The sequence below is a fragment of the Ranitomeya imitator genome, chromosome 2 (assembly GCF_032444005.1).
Source record: "Ranitomeya imitator isolate aRanImi1 chromosome 2, aRanImi1.pri, whole genome shotgun sequence".
NCBI classification, from domain to species: domain Eukaryota; kingdom Metazoa; phylum Chordata; class Amphibia; order Anura; family Dendrobatidae; genus Ranitomeya; species Ranitomeya imitator.
Window position 1 is genome coordinate 333,544,057 of NC_091283.1, and position 18,669 is coordinate 333,562,725.

Here is an 18,669-nt window from a genome sequence, read left to right on the forward strand (position 1 = left end):
AGACTGTAGCTCCTGGGAACAGGCCCTCGCTCCAGTCCCTTCACTATAAAGCCTGGGCCTCATTATACAGCTGTACAGTGGTCTAGTGGAGGCTTTTTAGCCATTTCTCAGACTGTAGCTCCTGGGAACAGGCCCTCGCTCCAGTCCCTTCACTATAAAGCCTGGGCCTCATTATACAGCTGTACAGGGGCATAGTGGAGGCTTTTTAGCCATTTCTCAGACTGTAGCTCCTGGGAACAGACCCTCGCTCCAGTCCCCTCACTATAAAGCCTGGGCCTCATTATACAGCTGTACAGTGGTCTAGTGGAGGCTTTTTAGCCATTTCTCAGACTGTAGCTCCTGGGAACAGACCCTCGCTCCAGTCCCCTCACTATAAAGCCTGGGCCTCATTATACAGCTGTACAATGGCCTAGTGGAGGCTTTTTAGCCATTTCTCAGACTGTAGCTCCTGGGAACAGGCCCTCGCTCCAGTCCCTTCACTATAAAGCCTGGGCCTCATTATACAGCTGTACAGGAGCCTAGTGGAGGCTTTTTAGCCATTTCTCAGACTGTAGCTCCTGGGAACAGGCCCTCGCTCCAGTCCCCTCACTATAAAGCCTGGGCCTCATTATACAGCTGTACAGTGGTCTAGTGGAGGCTTTTTAGCTATTTCTCAGACTGTAGCTCCTGGGAACAGGCCCTCGCTCCAGTCCCTTCACTATAAAGCCTGGGCCTCATTATACAGCTGTACAGGGGCCTAGTGGAGGCTTTTTAGCCATTTCTCAGACTGTAGCTCCTGGGAACATGCCCTCGCTCCAGTCCCTTCACTATAAAGCCTGGGCCTCATTATACAGCTGTACAGGAGCCTAGTGGAGGCTTTTTAGCCATTTCTCAGACTGTAGCTCCTGGGAACAGGCCCTCGCTCCAGTCCCCTCACTATAAAGCCTGGGCCTCATTATACAGCTGTACAGTGGTCTAGTGGAGGCTTTTTAGCTATTTCTCAGACTGTAGCTCCTGGGAACAGGCCCTCGCTCCAGTCCCTTCACTATAAAGCCTGGGCCTCATTATACAGCTGTGCAGGAGCCTAGTGGAGGCTTTTTAGCCATTTCTCAGACTGTAGCTCCTGGGAACAGGCCCTCGCTCCAGTCCCTTCACTATAAAGCCTGGGCCTCATTATACAGCTGTACAGGGGCCTAGTGGAGGCTTTTTAGCCATTTCTCAGACTGTAGCTCCTGGGAACAGGCCCTCGCTCCAGTCCCTTCACTATAAAGCCTGGGCCTCATTATACAGCTGTACAGGGGCCTAGTGGAGGCTTTTTAGCCATTTCTCAGACTGTAGCTCCTGGGAACAGACCCTCGCTCCAGTCCCTTCACTATAAAGCCTGGGCCTCATTATACAGCTGTACAATGGCCTAGTGGAGGCTTTTTAGCCATTTCTCAGTCTGTAGCTCCTGGGAACAAGCCCTCGCTCCAGTCCCTTCACTATAAAGCCTGGGCCTCATTATACAGCTGTACAGGAGCCTAGTGGAGGCTTTTTAGCCATTTCTCAGACTGTAGCTCCTGGGAACAGGCCCTCGCTCCAGTCCCTTCACTATAAAGCCTGGGCCTCATTATACAGCTGTACAGGAGCCTAGTGGAGGCTTTTTAGCCATTTCTCAGTCTGTAGCTCCTGGGAACAAGCCCTCGCTCCAGTCCCTTCACTATAAAGCCTGGACCTCATTATACAGCTGTACAGGAGTCTAGTGGAGGCTTTTTAGCCATTTCTCAGACTGTAGCTCCTGGGAACAGGCCCTCACTCCAGTCCCCTCACTATAAAGCCTGGGCCTCATTATACAGCTGTACAGTGGTCTAGTGGAGGCTTTTTAGCCATTTCTCAGACTGTAGCTCCTGGGAACAGGCCCTCGCTCCAGTCCCTTCACTATAAAGCCTGGGCCTCATTATACAGCTGTACAGGGGCATAGTGGAGGCTTTTTAGCCATTTCTCAGACTGTAGCTCCTGGGAACAGACCCTCGCTCCAGTCCCCTCACTATAAAGCCTGGGCCTCATTATACAGCTGTACAGTGGTCTAGTGGAGGCTTTTTAGCTATTTCTCAGACTGTAGCTCCTGGGAACAGGCCCTCGCTCCAGTCCCTTCACTATAAAGCCTGGGCCTCATTATACAGCTGTACAGGGGCCTAGTGGAGGCTTTTTAGCCATTTCTCAGACTGTAGCTCCTGGGAACAGGCCCTCGCTCCAGTCCCTTCACTATAAAGCCTGGGCCTCATTATACAGCTGTACAGGAGCCTAGTGGAGGCTTTTTAGCCATTTCTCAGACTGTAGCTCCTGGGAACAGGCCCTCGCTCCAGTCCCTTCACTATAAAGCCTGGGCCTCATTATACAGCTGTACAGTGGTCTAGTGGAGGCTTTTTAGCCATTTCTCAGACTGTAGCTCCTGGGAACAGGCCCTCGCTCCAGTCCCTTCACTATAAAGCCTGGGCCTCATTATACAGCTGTACAGGGGCATAGTGGAGGCTTTTTAGCCATTTCTCAGACTGTAGCTCCTGGGAACAGACCCTCGCTCCAGTCCCCTCACTATAAAGCCTGGGCCTCATTATACAGCTGCACAGTGGTCTAGTGGAGGCTTTTTAGCCATTTCTCAGACTGTAGCTCCTGGGAACAGACCCTCGCTCCAGTCCCCTCACTATAAAGCCTGGGCCTCATTATACAGCTGTACAATGGCCTAGTGGAGGCTTTTTAGCCATTTCTCAGACTGTAGCTCCTGGGAACAGGCCCTCGCTCCAGTCCCTTCACTATAAAGCCTGGGCCTCATTATACAGCTGTACAGGGGCCTAGTGGAGGCTTTTTAGCCATTTCTCAGACTGTAGCTCCTGGGAACAGGCCCTCGCTCCAGTCCCTTCACTATAAAGCCTGGGCCTCATTATACAGCTGTACAATGGCCTAGTGGAGGCTTTTTAGCCATTTCTCAGTCTGTAGCTCCTGGGAACAAGCCCTCGCTCCAGTCCCTTCACTATAAAGCCTGGGCCTCATTATACAGCTGTACAGGAGCCTAGTGGAGGCTTTTTAGCCATTTCTCAGACTGTAGCTCCTGGGAACAGGCCCTCGCTCCAGTCCCTTCACTATAAAGCCTCTGCCTTATTATACAGCTATACAGGGGTCTAATGGAGGCTTTTTAGCCATTTCTCAGACTGTAGCTCCTGGGAACAGGCCCTCGCTCCAGTCCCTTCAGTATAAAGCCTGGGCCTCTGTCACGATATGGTATGAAATATCATAAGTAGTTCTCTTGCTAGCCTGCGTGGTCTAAGCCCCCCTTCTTGGAGTGATACTGCAAATTCCTGGCTTTCCTTCTCAGAGAGTGTGGGGGTTAGGAGAGCCAAAAGTATTTACGACCGGCATTTCCTGTGTAAGCTCTTGTTCAGCTATAAGTGAAGTAGAAACTTCGAGGATCCATGAAAGATTCTTTGTTTAGTTTTTGTTAGATATTAGGCAAGCGATTTAAGCTAGACATACGAAAATATATATTCTTATTCTCACTCGGTGTACCTACCCATTCCCCGAAACACGGGCTTCTAACTCCGTCTGGTAAAGAAGTAGGGTTTTCTCTGTAAATATGTATCCCAGATAGGACATATTTGATCTCATTAGAATGCTCACGTCAATCCGAGATGAATGATGGGTTGGTTAGGACTATGAGATGTTTTGTAGCAGAATTATAGAAATTAGATATAGGTTAGGGTAAAATCAGTAAACTAAAGAGGGAGGAGGTGATCCAACCCCTTTCTGGGATGTTACAGGCTTAAGCTATAACTGTCTGCACACATCCCCAGCTTCCTTCTTGTCCTATTTTCCTGGAAGAGCTGAGTACATCCCATGAGTTGGGACGTATGGAAAACTGCCCTAGCCTGGTTGCCTGTCATGCTTTGAACATGTGAGTGTTGCTTTTTCTCATTTATTCCCTTTATGTTATAATTACCCTTGTACATATTTGCAATTGTCTCATTTGTAACATCTTTATAAAATATTTTTGATAAAGCACTGCCTAATTTTTTTATGGGATATAATATTTAATATTAGTTCGTTCTCCTGTTCTAAACCGTACCCTAAGTCTTCTGAAGGGAAATACGCTACTGTTACTGTTGTGTTGGGTTAGCTTCGGACCCGTTTAATTGAAGCTGGTGGCAGCATACATTTTGTACTGGGTAGTTGGGTGGCGTTATAGCGACTGCGGCGTTGATAATTATTGATCCTGCCTAAGTGGCAGTAGTTTATCGCGTCGCTGCAGCGTGCCCAATAACCAGTACATAGCAGGCAGCCATTCTGGCGACTAATTACCCAGGGTGCAGTACCTAATCTGACCTGAGAGTAAGGGGGGCGCCAGAGAGCTGCAAGTGTTAAGTGGAACTGTAAGCGGGATATACATAAATCCCTGCAGTTTGTGGTATATTGAAAGCAGTGGGATACCTAGAATAAGCCCCTGCTGTAAACTAAGAGGTCAATAGCCTTGTGTGTGGTTTTTCATCACATCGTGGAGTGGAGGGATAACTAAGATAAGCCCCCCTGCACATGTGATAGCCGTCTGTTGGCCTAAAGTCACCTCAATCCGTGACATAGGGGTGACGGTCACGGTGTGAAACCTGTCCAATTGGTGACAGCGGTCAGGGGAATCATGACAGCCTCATTATACAGCTGTACAGGGGTCAGACTGTAGCTCCTGGGAACAGGCCCTCACTCTAGTCCCTTCACTATAAAGCCTGGGCCTCATTATACAGCTGTACAGGGGTCTAGCGGAGGCTTTTTAGCCATTTCTCAGACTAGCTCCTGGGAACAGGCCCTCGCTCCAGTCCCTTCACTATAAAGCCTGGGCCTCATACAGCTGTACAGGAGCCTAGTGGAGGCTTTTTAGCCATTTCTCAGACTGTAGCTCCTGGGAACAGGCCCTCGCTCCAGTCCCTTCACTATAAAGCCTGGGCCTCATTATACAGCTGTACAGGGGTCTAGCGGAGGCTTTTTAGCCATTTCTCAGACTGTAGCTCCTGGGAACAGGCCCTCGCTCCAGTCCCTTCACTATAAAGCCTGGGCCTCATTATACAGCTGTACAGGGGTCTAGTGGAGGCTTTTTAGCCATTTCTCAGACTGTAGCTCCTGGGAACAGGCCCTCGCTTCGGTCCCTTCACTATAAAGCCTGGGCATCATTATACAGCTGTACAGGGGTCTAGTGGAGGCTTTTTAGCCATTTCTCAGACTGTAGCTCCTGGGATCAGGCCCTCGCTCCTCGTCTGTATTGTGACTTGTGTTATTCTCTAATATCTGATATTTGTGGTTTCTGCTGTGACATCTGGAGAACATTCTTATCAGTAAATCCTTGGGGACGTGTTTCTGGCTCTTAGGGTACCGTCACACTAAGCGACGCTGCAGCGATACCGACAACGATGTCGATCGCTGCAGCGTCGCTGTTTGGTCGCTGGAGAGCTGTCACACAGACAGCTCTCCTGCGACCAACGATCCCGAAGTCCCCGGGTAACCAGGGTAAACATCGGGTTACTAAGCGCAGGGCCGCGCTTAGTAACCCGATGTTTACCCTGGTTACCAGCGTAAAAGTAAAAAAAAAAAAAAACACTACATACTTACCTTCCGCTGTCTGTCCTCCGGCGCTCTGCTTTCCTCTGCACTGTGTAAGCACAGTGGCCGGAAAGCAGAGCGGTGACGTCACCGCTGTGCTCTGCTTTCCGGCTGGCCGGCGCTTACAGTGCAGACTGCAGAGAAGCACAGCGCCGGGGACAGACAGCGGAAGGTAAGTATGTAGTGTTTGTTTTTTTTTTACTTTTACGCTGGTAACCAGGGTAAACATCGGGTTACTAAGCGCGGCCCTGCGCTTAGTAACCCGATATTTACCCTGGTTACCAGTGAAGACATTGCTGGATCGGCGTCATACACGCCGATTTAGTGATGTCAGCGGGATTTCCAGCGACGAAATAAAGTTCTGGACTTTCCCCAGCGACCAACGATCTCCCAGCAGGGGCCTGATCGTTGGTCGCTGTCACACAACGATTTCGTTAACGATATCGTTGCTACGTCACAAAAAGCAACGATATCGTTAACGATATCGTTCAGTGTGACGGTACCTTTACAGATAACTCTGATCTCTGCACCGCACACATGCAGATTACAGGATGGAAGAAAAGCAGATTACATAGGAAAATGAGTTTATTTCACCTGAAACAAAAATGTCTAAATGCGGCCAACTTTCCCTGCTGGTTGTGCACAGCACTACAATTCCCAGCAAGTCCTATGGCTGCAGCAATGGTTACATCCTGACTCTAGTTACAATGAGGTTATAGTAATGGTCATTGAGGTAGTATTGCCTGTAGAGCAGGTTTACAGAGGTGTCCACGACTTCACCATTGATGGCCTTAAGGTCAGTGGCTGTTCTGTGGTGATGTGAAGTCTGGCAGCCGCCGATCAGCAGGAACTTCCATCTCCAGTCACTGAGCTGCTCAGTCTACAGCGGCCGCGTACTGCACATCCAGTAGAGGGAGCAGCTCCATCACCGACAAGTTCTGACTGCGGCAGACACAGGACAGCTGTTCAGTAGGGGATCGGGGCTTACAGTCCAGCCATTGATGACCAATTCTAAGGATAGACCAATGCTACAAGTCAAGGACAACCAACTAAAGCCAACAAATGAAGTGGGGCTGGGTGAGTAAGTGTAAAAAAATAAATAAATACATCTGCAAAGAGTTTGTATGTTCTCTCCGTGTTTGCGTGGGTTTCCTCCGGGTACTCCGGTTTCCTCCCACATTCCAAAGACATACTGATAGGGAATCTAGATTGTGAGCCCCATTGGGGACAGTAATGATAATGTGTGCAAAACTGTAAAGCGCTGCGGAATATGTTAGCGCTATATAAAAATAAAGATTATTATTATTATATATATATATATATATATATATATATATATATATATATATGTATATATATATATATATATATATATGTATATATATATATATATATATATATATATATATCCCTATTACTGTATTGTAGTGAAGTCCTCCCTGCTTTAAACAGTTTCTTTCTATATGCGGCAAAAAGTTTTATATTGGGTGCAATCAGACCCAACTAGAAAAAACACCTAAAAAAATTACTGCAAGTCACTGAAAACTGTATGTTAGTATATACGAAACACTAAAAACCCTGCTGTACTGTTCGGTCAAAAAGGACCATTTTTGAACTTTGATATTTTTTAAACAATTCATTATGCGGTTCTGAAACTTGTGGGTACTTCTATATTCCTAATTTGAGGGGTTCTTTCTAAGAATCCCTTTTTTTTTGGTTTAGTTTTTGCGCCACCTTTTTTTTTTTTTACACTTGTACTGTTCCCGGTCAAAAATAACCAAATAGCACTTTAGCTAATTTCAGCCATTTTTTGAGTAAAACAAATGAGTTATAATTTTTTTGGAGACTACTTATTGCATCTACTATTGTTTATTAAGTAAACAGTTGCTTTAGGTGCAGATTTACACATGCAAACCATAAAATTAGCTAAAATGCTATTCGGTCATTTTTGACCAGCAACAGTACAAGTGTTAAAAAAAAAACATATTGGCTTTCAGTACAGTTCTGTGCAAACAAGCCTGAGCTTCCACAAGGTATTCTCAGCAAAAGAGGTGTACATAGTTCCATGTTTTATTTCACTCAAGACACAACGGTGGTTTCTTATGTTCCAAAATAAAATAAACAAGTGATACTTATGAGCACAATGCACAATGATGATTCAATAAGCAATCGAGAAGATAGAAAGCCGGACATGATAATGGACTAGGCAGACATGTGTATTATTGTTGTTCTGAATGTAAACAATAGAATTATGTGAAGATTTTCTGAAAAAAAACGGATTTCTTTTATTTTTTTTTGTTTTTTACTATTTTTTTTTTTCAAAATGTTTGCACGCAGTTAAATTTTATACTATAGTTAATTTTAGTTATAGTTAGTTATAGTTGTTATAGTAGTAGTAGTTGTTTTAGTTACGGTAGTTAAGCTCAAATTTGTAATTTATGTGCAGAATTCAATAAGCCCTTGTAACCTTTTATAAACACAAAATAAATTAAAAAAATTGAGTTTTTTCCGTATTATTTTTTTTTCTTTATAATGACCCACCATGCTCGCATACAGTATAATACTGCAACAGGTATTCAAAAAAAAAATTTTAAGTAGCTAAAACAGCATTTTAATAGGTCCGGTCAAAAATGACCGGAGCAGTACAAGTGTATAGTGGAAAAGAATAGAACAGCAGGGTTAAGATACTTGCAGAAAAAGTTATTTTTTAGATTTTCTTTTAGTTGGTTCTCATTAACCCCTTACTGACATCGGACGGCATAGTACGTCCGATGTCAGCTGCCCTGCTTTGATGCAGGGCTCCGCGGTGAGCCCGCATCAAAGCCGGGACATGTCAGCTGTTTTGAACAGCTGACATGTGCCCGCAATAGCGGCGGGTGAAATCGCGATTCACCCGCCGCTATTAACTAGTTAAATGCCGCTGTCAAACGCAGACAGCGGCATTTAACTACCGCATCCGGCCGGGCGGCCGGAAATGACGTCATCGCCGACCCCCGTCACATGATCGGGGGTCGGCGATGCTTCTCCATTGTAACCATTGAGGTCCTTGAGACCTCTATGGTTACTGATCGCCGGTAGCTGTGAGCGCCACCCTGTGGTCGGCGCTCACAGCACACCTGATTTTCTACTACATAGCATTGAACAGCAGATCGCTGCTATGTAGCAGAGGCGATCGTGCTGTGCCTGCTTCTAGCCTCCCATGGAAAATATAAAACGTTTAAATCACTCCCCTTTCGCCCCAATCAAAATAAATCAATAAAAAAATCAAATCTACACATATTTGGTATCGCCATGTTCAGAATCGCCCGATCTATCAATAAAAAAAAGCATTAACCTGATCGCTAAACGGCGTAACGAGAAAAAAATCAAAACGCCAGAATTACGTTTTTTTTGTCGCCGCGACATTGCATTAAAATGCAATAACGGGCGATCAAAAGCACGTATCTGCACCGAATTGGAATCATTAAAAACGCCAGCTCGGTACGCAAAAAATAAGCCCTCAACCGACCCCAGATCATGAAAAATGGAGACGCTACGAGTATCGGAAAATGGCGCAATTATTTATTTTTTATTTTATTTTTTTAGAAAAGTTTGGAATTTTTTTTTACCACTTAGGTAAAAAATAACCTAGTCATGTTAGGTGTCTATGAACTCGTAATGACCTGGGGAATCATAATGGCAGGTCAGTTTTAGCATTTAGTGAACCTAGCAAAAAAGCCAAGCAAAAAACAAGTGTGGGATTGCACTTTTTTTGCAATTTCACCGCACTTGGAATTTTTTTCCCGTTTTCTAGTACACGACATGGTAAAACCAATGATGTCGTTCAAAAGTACAACTTGTCCCACAAAAAATAAGCCCTCACATTGCCAAATTGACGGAAAAATAAAAAAAGTGATGGCTCTGGGAAGGAGGGGAGTGAAAAACGAACACGGAAAACGAAAAATCCCACGGTCATGAAGGGGTTAATATTTGATCCTATTTTGCCTTTTAAAAATTTTTTTTTCCTACAAGAGTGTAATTACAGCAGGAGAGGCTGGGGCTAGTACAGGCTGATTTGCATATTAAACAACTCTAATAAAGACCGACCCACTATATATATACAACAGCTTTAATTCACAAATAATTAAAAAGGGGGGCTTCTAAATGATAGAGCAGAGCGGAGACACACACGGGAGCAATAGGGGTACTGGCCCTACTTGTAACCTAGTGGTTACCCCTCCTTGCCGTGATATGGCACCCCCACGCGATATCAGCTTGCCCTCACTGACCCTAATAGACCCTGCAAAAATAAAGAAAGCACCACTGTGAAAGAAACACTCATACAGTCATGGCCAAAAGTATTGATACCCCTGCAATTCTGTCAGATAATACTCAGTTTCTTCCTGAAAATGATTGCGAACACAAATTCTTTGGTATTATTATCTTCATTTAATTTGTCTTAAATGAAAAAACACAAAAAGAATTGTCCTAAAGCCAAATTGGATATAATTCCACACCAAGCATAAAAAAGGGGTGGAGTGGACAAAAGTATTGGCACTGTTCGAAAAATCATGTGATGCTTCTCTAATTTGTGTAAATAACAGCACCTGTAACTTACCTATGGCACCTAACAGGTGTTGGCAATAACTAAATCACGCTTTCAGCCAGTTGACATGGATTAAAGTTGACTCAACCTCTGCCCTGTGTCCTTGTGTGTACCACATTGAGCATGGAGAAAAGAAAGAAGACCAAAGAACTGTGTGAGGACTTGAGAAACCAATTTGTGAGGAAGTATGAGCAATCTCAAGGCTACAAGTCCATCTCCAAAGACCTGAATGTTCCTGTGTCTACCGTGCGCAGTGTCATCAAGAAGTTTAAAGCCCATGGCACTGTGGCTAACCTCAAAATCATATAAACCTCCCCTAAAAGTACACTTTTATTATTAAAAACAGGCAAGCTAAAAACCACCTAAAGTGATAAACAAAAAACAAAAAAAGTGCTCAAAAAAATCCCAAAACCTAATGGGGATATCTAGTCCACCCTATTGAAGGCACCTATATCACCCCTACCTGGCTGCGGAGGTAGACGCCCTAGGGGAAAATGCATTGGCGCCCCCGCTCACCGATGGCTGACCCTGGAGGCCCTCGTACACCCTGCAGCCACTAATGAGAACCTCTACCCGTAAGCTAGAGGGTCCCCTGTCACTAGACAATAAAATACCTATGCTAGGGAAGACCTAGATCCCTAAATAAATTTTAAAAACATTGAATGAACACATGGCGGCACACAACTTATGGATAGTGGGTGAAAACCACTTTTGCGGTGGACAATATTACTTGGATGCATATATTCTCCCTGTTTAAACCACAAATAGCCAATACTTGGCCCTTATAATGTGAGTTTGTCCACTAATATCCACCGCATGCATATAGATATAGAGAACACCAACTTCACTTGATAAAACACATGCCAACAATTCAAAGCAGCATAGATTGCTGTATAAAAGCATATAATGTGGAAAGTGTCAGTACTCATCCCTTAATGCATTCGCAGTGGTTCCCCGTCCGCCATCATAAACTAGCGCCTCCGACGCGTTTCGCCAATTAAGGCTCATCAGGAGGCCTGATCTCTTGATAACCAGTGTCATTACACAAGATGGATAGCTGTTTGCCGTATGAAATCCACATACTTTTATAGTTACCGCCAGTTCCCCGACATGTGAGGTACCGCCCCTCCACTTCCTGTGGTGTGCTCCTCTCCCTATTGCGCATGTCAATACTAGAGCACAAACAGATACGTTCCCTACCGTGCTCTTCACACTCCTGCGCATGCCCACTACGCGTCAAAAGCCGACGGGGTAAAACTCCTCCCCGCTAATGACGCAATGTACTCAGGGCGCTACTGCGCATACCCCTTGTGGAACGCAAGCTGGCCTCAGATTGCCACACTCCGGTATACAGCCCCATATCCACACTATCATAGGGCTGTCAAGATTACGCGCCACAATCCATTCAACCTATGAGTAAGTTAGTTTATACCTAACAGTGATCTCCGCACCTTGATGTCTGTATGAACGAGCTTTCTAATTTTGTAATCATACATCATAGATGTGTGCCCGCTTACACTTCTCCCGGAGATCATGATGGATAACCATGCACTCATGTACCTATAGCGCCGGCCGCTTCTCCGCATCACTGCACAGGGATACTATGTGCACGTCATAGATGCGTCCCAGCTGCTAGTTGCTATGCAACCTAGAGCACAACCTCACCGAGGGTATTATACAAAAACCCATCAAAACATATATTAGGGACAGGCGCAGAGGGAACAACACACTCAAAGTACACATCCACTCCCTAAGATATCCGACCTTATACCCAGTCAATAAGTAATAATAATAAAAGGCACAACCACCTCATGGTGGGAAGATAAGGGGGGGGGGGGAGAGAAGGGAGGGGGGAAGGAGATATATATATATATATATATATATATATATATATATATATATATATATATATATATATATATATATATATATATAGCACAGACTCATAATCTCTAAACCAAAATATGTGCTGTTCAAAGAGTCATAGTACAGCTCATCACGGTCATATCCTAATAAGGGGCCGAACCCGCTTGTAGTGTCCATAGATCTATAGATCTCTGGGCCCTTAGGACTTAAAAATGACGACTGGATATGGCCCTATTTCAATCCATTAGACACACATGTAGGAGACGGTTAACACTCAAAGAGTAGCTAGATCAAGCAACATGATAATTAAACCAAAATATAAAAGATAAATCATGGAAATCCATGTTATCCCCCAAGTACGGGGAATACATCAAGAGTTGAGCATGGCTAAATTCCCAAGAACGGACCCGTGAAAGTTACTGGAAAGAAAAAAGCTACAGAAAGCAGGCATAAGAGACCTGCTCATTTATTCCCTTTGGTTCACGTGATTCCAACCTGAAGATCCACTCACACTCCCGCCTGAGGATCATTCTATCCAGGTTCCCTCCCCCTTGGGTTCAGCTTGACGACTTCTATAATAGAGAACCTAACCTCAGTAGGGTTCCCAGCGTGATAGGTACGCATGTGATTGGCCAATGGGGTATCTCTATTGTTACGGATATCACCCATATGTTCCCCCACTCTCCTCCTCAGCTCCCTCTTCGTCTTCCCTACATAATCCTTAGGGCAGGGGCAGGATGCCAAATATACCACACCTGTTGTCTTGCAGTTTGAAAAATCACGCTGGTAAAAGATTTTCCCGGTGGCGGAGCTCTGGAATTGCTTACAAGGTCTCATCCATTTGCAGAGACTACAGTCCCCACACTTAAAAAAGCCGCATGTTCTCCTATCGAGCCAAGTGCCCTCTGGTTTAGGTCTCTGGTACTGGCTGTGCACCAGCATGTCTCTTATAGATCTTCCTTTCCTAAACGTTATATTCGGGCGTTCACCCACTAACTCCGTAAGGTCAGGATCAAACCTGAGCACATCCCAGTGCCTTGTGAGAATCTTCCTAACAACTTCATGTTGCGTATCATAGGTGCCTATGATCCTCAGCGTATCATTAGAATCCTCTCTGGTATGCTTCTGCAGTAGGTTTTGTCTATCCGCTTTTTTTGCAAACTCATAGGCTCCCTTAAGGATATGTTTAGGATAGCCCTTCTCACCAAATCTATTAAATATATCCCCTGCCTGGCTTTTAAACGTATCATACCTGGAGCAATTCCTATGCAACCTAGGGAATTGACCCTTCGGAATCCCCCTCTTAAGGGATGCCGGGTGATGGCTGTGCCAGTGCAACAAGCTGTTGGTGATTGTCGGCTTTCTGTAGATGCTAGTCGTCACTCCCCCATCAGTTTCCTTCGCAATTCTTAAATCAAGGAATGCCAGTTGTGTGTCGGTGATCTCTGATGTAAATCTTAGACCCACCTCGTTCACGTTTAACTGTCTCATAAACGTTTCAAAATCTCCCTTGGACCTTGTCCATACCACAAAAACATCATCAATATACCTATACCAAATATATATTCATGCCACCATCTATCGTCATCTCCGAAGACGACAGTCTCCTCCCACCAGCCCAGGAACAAATTAGCATACGACGGGGCGCAGGGACACCCCATCGCAGTGCCCCCTGAGCTGGTGGAAGTATTTGCCATCGAACATGAATGCATTATGGGTAAGAACATATCGAAGTAGTGTGAGTACAAAATCATGCTCCCTGCACTGCACTGCACTGTGGCTAACCTCCCTAGATGTGGACGGAAAAGAAAAATTGACAAGAGATTTCAATGCAAGATTGTGCGAATGTTGGATAAAGAACCTCGACTAACATCCAAACAAGTTCAAGCTGCCCTGCAGTCCGAGGGTACAACAGTGTCAACCCGTACTATCCGTCGGCGTCTGAATGAAAAGGGACTGTATGGTAGGAGACCCAGGAAGACCCCACTTCTTACCACCCCGAGACATAAGAGCCAGGCTGGAGTTAGCCAAAACTTACCTGAAAAAGCCTAAAACGTTTTGGAAGAATGTTCTCTGGTCAGATGAGACAGAAGTAGAGCTTTTTGGGCAAAGGCATCAACATAGAGTTTACAGGAGAAAAAAAGAGGCATTCAAAGAAAAGAACACGGTCCCTACAGTCAAACATGGCGGAGGTTCCCTTATGTTTTGGGGTTGCTTTGCTGCTTCTGGCACTGGACTGCTTGACCGTGTGCATGGCTTATGAAGTCTGAAGACTACCAACAAATTTTGCAGCATAATGTAGGGCCCAGTGTGAGAAAGCTGGGTCTCCCTCAGAGGTCATGGGTCTTCCAGCAGGACAATGACCCAAGACACACTTCAAAAAGCACTAGAAAATGATTTGAGAGAAAGCACTGGAGACTTCTAAGGTGGCCAGCAATGAGTCCAGACCTGAATCCCATAGAACACCTGTGGAGAGATCTAAAAATGGCAGTTTGGGGAAGGCACCCTTCAAATATCAGGGACCTGTAGCAGTTTGCCAAAGAAGAATGGTCTAAAATTCCAGCAGTGCCTTCTAAGAAACTCATTGATGGTTACCGGAAGCAGTTGGTCACAGTGGCTAAAGGTTGCGCAACCAAGTATTAGGCTGAGGGTGCCAATACTTTTGTCTGGCCCATTTTTGGAGTTTTGTGTGAAATGATCAATGTTTTGCTTCATTCTCTTTTGTGTTTTTTTTCATTTAAGACAAATTAAATGAAAATAATACCAAAGAATTTGTGTTTGCAATCATTTTCAGGAAGAAAATGAGTATTATCTGACAGAATTGCAGGGGTGTCAATACTTTTGGCCATGACTGTATGTGACCATAAGTAGCCATAATGATGGAGACACTGAATGGATGTAAATCTTATCTAGTATATATATCTCTATATATAATTGTCTAAGGGTCTGTTTGTCTGTAACCGAAATCCCGTGTCACTGATTGGTCAAGGCAGGCCAGGCGCGACCAATCAGCGTTCATAAATAAACTATATACATATACTAGAATGAGAATAACTTGAAGGACAGTGTATGAGGGACAGAATAACATGGAGGACAGTGTGTGAGGGAGAGAATAAAAATTTTCCCCGTTTTTAAGTTTATCATATGGTAAAATAAATGATGTCTTTGAAAACTATAAGTCATCAACCACTGCATCACCAGCTCTACCCTGGCCTACTGTATTCTCACCCATTCCTTGTAGATTGTGAGCCTTTGCGGGCAGGGTCCTCTCTCCTCCTGTACCAGTTATGACTTGTATTGTTTAAGATTATTGTACTTGTTTTTATTATGTATACCCCTCCTTACATGTAAAGCGCCATGGAATAAATGGCGGTATAACAATAAATAATAATAATATCCTGTAGAAAACAAGCTATCATACAGCGATAGATGACTAATAAAGTTTTGACTCTTAAAATAAAGACAGGAGAAAAACAATGGCAGTGTGTCCAATGGGTTAAAACATAAATGTAAGCACCAATGTTTATATGAATACTAGATGGTGACCCGATTGTAACGCATCTACTATATAATCATCTAATTCTGTTTGTAATGGAAATCCCACGTCGCTGATTGGTGGCGGGCAGCTGGCGAGACCAATCAGCGACTGGCGCAGTCCGGCCGCGAATTGGCACGAGATTTGAACCACGCTTCGCTGATTGGTCGCGCCCGACCGCGACCAATCAGTGATATTGACGCGGGATTTAAACCCTGCTTCACTGATAATGTATATATTTTACTCGGAAAATCCTGTGTATTCATTGCATTATTCTTAAATCTTCATAAATAAACTACATACATATTCTAGAATACCCGATACGTTAGAATCGGGCCGCCATCTAGTTCACAAATCTTTTGAATAGTTAGGATCAGGGGTATTGGTTGCTAAGAACAAGCCGTAATTGGGTCTAGTTTGTCAAACAGACATATCACATACAAGGACGCCTGGGATACTGACCCTATTTTGTGGCCTGGTATCCCTACCTTGCCGCGGAGGTTGGGGGTTGCTGAGATCAGCACCAGTGGGGGACCATGATGAGGGAGGGTAGTGTCTGCTCCCTCAGTGTCCAACTGTAAAAATAAGAAAAAAATAAAATATCCATGTACTCACCTGTCCTAATCGTCCCTCCCTGTAATGCTCTTGATCGCTCATGCAGAGGAGCCGGGGAGAAGGATGCAGCGAGTGGCCCTGGACCACAGTGAGTGACAGGACACCGCTCGCTAAGCGCAGCACAGGTCCAGAGCCCGCTCGCTGCAGGCGTTATTCTGCCTGGCTCCTCTGCATGGATTACAGTGGGGGACATTTCGGATAGGTGAGTATAAGGATTTATTTTTATTTTATCCTTATTTTTACAGGTGGAGACAGTGGGAGCAGACTACTACTCTCAGCATTATCCCCTGCTGTCGCTGGGAACCAGGCCCGGATTGCTAATCTGCCCTGCTGGGCATTTGTCCGGTGGGCTGTGGTGTGCACCTCTTGGGGGCCACCAGCCCGTCTTCCAGCTGCCGGCCCCTTTAATTTTTCAGTCACCTGGTGCGGCAGCATCACTGGGGGAGCAGGACGCACAGCGTCCATATGTGGCTGCAACCAAGGCCCGCTTTAGCATTGTGCACACACTGGTGAGAGGGGGCAGCTCCGCTACCTGGCACACAACTAAGAAGAGGAGGAGGAGGGTGCATTACTTACATAGTGATCGCATGCAGCATCCTCCTCTTCTGTGTGCAGATCTGTCTCCGATGTCCGATCAGCCAGGAGGGGGAGGGGTGTCAGTGTGCGGCGCAGCAGCACAGGACAGCGAGACATGGCGCGATAACCGCCCTGTGTGCACACTGCCCTGCACGCTCCAGGAAACCTCTCCAGCAGCCCGTCTCAGCTTTTACTGTGCTGAGATAGGTAGTGGGGGTTGGGGCATTTAACAAATTATAAAATAAATATGGCAGGTTAGAGTATGTGTGTTTTCCCATGTGTTTGAGCGTGCATGTGTGTTTTCCTATGCATTCCTATGCATGTGAGCATACATGTGTGTGAGCGTGCATGTGTGTTTATTTTCCAATGTGTGTATTTTCCAGTGTATATGTGTTTTGCTATGTGTTTGAGCGTGCATGTGTTACCGTGTGTGTGTGTGTGAGCGTGCATGTGTTTCCGTGTGTGTATGTGCGTGCATGTGTGCATATTTTCCAATATGTGTGTGTGTTTCCATATGTGTGAGTGTGCATTTTTTCGTGTGTGTGTGTGTTTTGCAGTGTGGGTGAGTGTGCGTGTGTGTATTTTCTCCAATATGTGTGTGTGTGCATGCGTTATTTATATATATATATATATATATATATATATATATATATATATATATATATACACACATACACACACACACACACACACACACACACACACACACACACGTATACCATTTGGTGGATACTCATCGGCCCCGGCGTGTCCCGTGCGGTGGATACATGTCAGCCCTGGCGTGTGACGTAGATGGCATAATTAAAGGGATCCTGTCAGCAGGATTGTGCTCAGTAACTACAGACAGTGCAGGTCGGTGCCGTTATACTGATTACATTGATACCTGGTGATGAAATCCGTCTTGTGGTTGTTGTGTAATCTTTATTTTCAGTTTTGAGTTAATGATACGCCCGTGCTCTGGGGTGGCCTGTGGGGGTCTTCGTGTGGTGCTTAGGTATTCATCAGTATGGGCTTCTGACAGGTCACTGATCCCTCACTGGCCCCTATTTTACATACTGAATATTATATCTTGGCAGGCAGACGCTGGTAGTGGTCCCTGTGCTGCAGCATGATCGCATATGTACTGCGTATATAATTCATTTGTTTAATGTTATCCTGAAATTCATTACAAAAAATCAGTTTGAAAATGGCGCCGGCCGCGCCTGCACAGTAGCAGCTATCGGTGTATATGAAGGTTATCCAATAGCGGCTACTGCACAGTTGGCGCCAACTTGGAGGAGGAAATTATTTTTTTCTCTACAAAGATGGCGCCACCTGTTCAGTAGCCGCTGTCAGATCACCTATGTATACACCGATAGCTGCTACTGTGCAGGCGCAGCCGGCGCCATTTTCAAGCTGATTTTTTATGAATTTCAGGATAACCTTAAACAATTGAATTATATACGCAGTAGATATGTGATCATGCTGCAGCGCAGGGGCAACCGTTGGTGTCTGTCTGCAGAAGGAGAATTTTATATATATATATATATATATATATATATATATATATATATATATATATATATATATATATATATATATATATATATATATATATATATATATATATATATTACATACCAAAAGTTTGGACACACCTTCTCATTCAAAGATTTTTCTGTATTTTCATGACTATGAAAATTGTACATTCACACTGCAGGCATCAAAACTAGGAATTAACACATGTGGAATTATATACTTAACAAAATAGTGTGAAACAACTGAAGATATGTCTTATTTTCTAGGTTCTTCAAAATAGCCACCTTTTGCTTTGATGACTGCTTTGCACACTCTTGGCATTCTCTTGATGAGCTTCAAGAGGTAGTCACCGGGAATGGTCTTCCAACAATCTTGAAGG

At 44.7% G+C, this 18,669-nt stretch overlaps 1 protein-coding gene across 2 annotated transcripts in view; it reads left to right on the forward strand.

Annotated features, from left to right (window-relative positions):
- Positions 1-18,669, forward strand: part of LOC138663600 (oocyte zinc finger protein XlCOF22-like) — a 107,335-nt gene that overhangs the window by 2,373 nt on the left and 86,293 nt on the right. The window contains exon 2 of one of the 2 annotated variants that reach the window (XM_069749863.1): positions 3,804-3,904. The exons of the other annotated variant lie outside the window; for it this stretch is intronic. The gene's annotated coding sequence lies outside the window, so the exon portion shown is untranslated. The remainder of the gene's footprint in view (positions 1-3,803; positions 3,905-18,669) is intronic. 2 annotated transcript variants of the gene reach the window in all.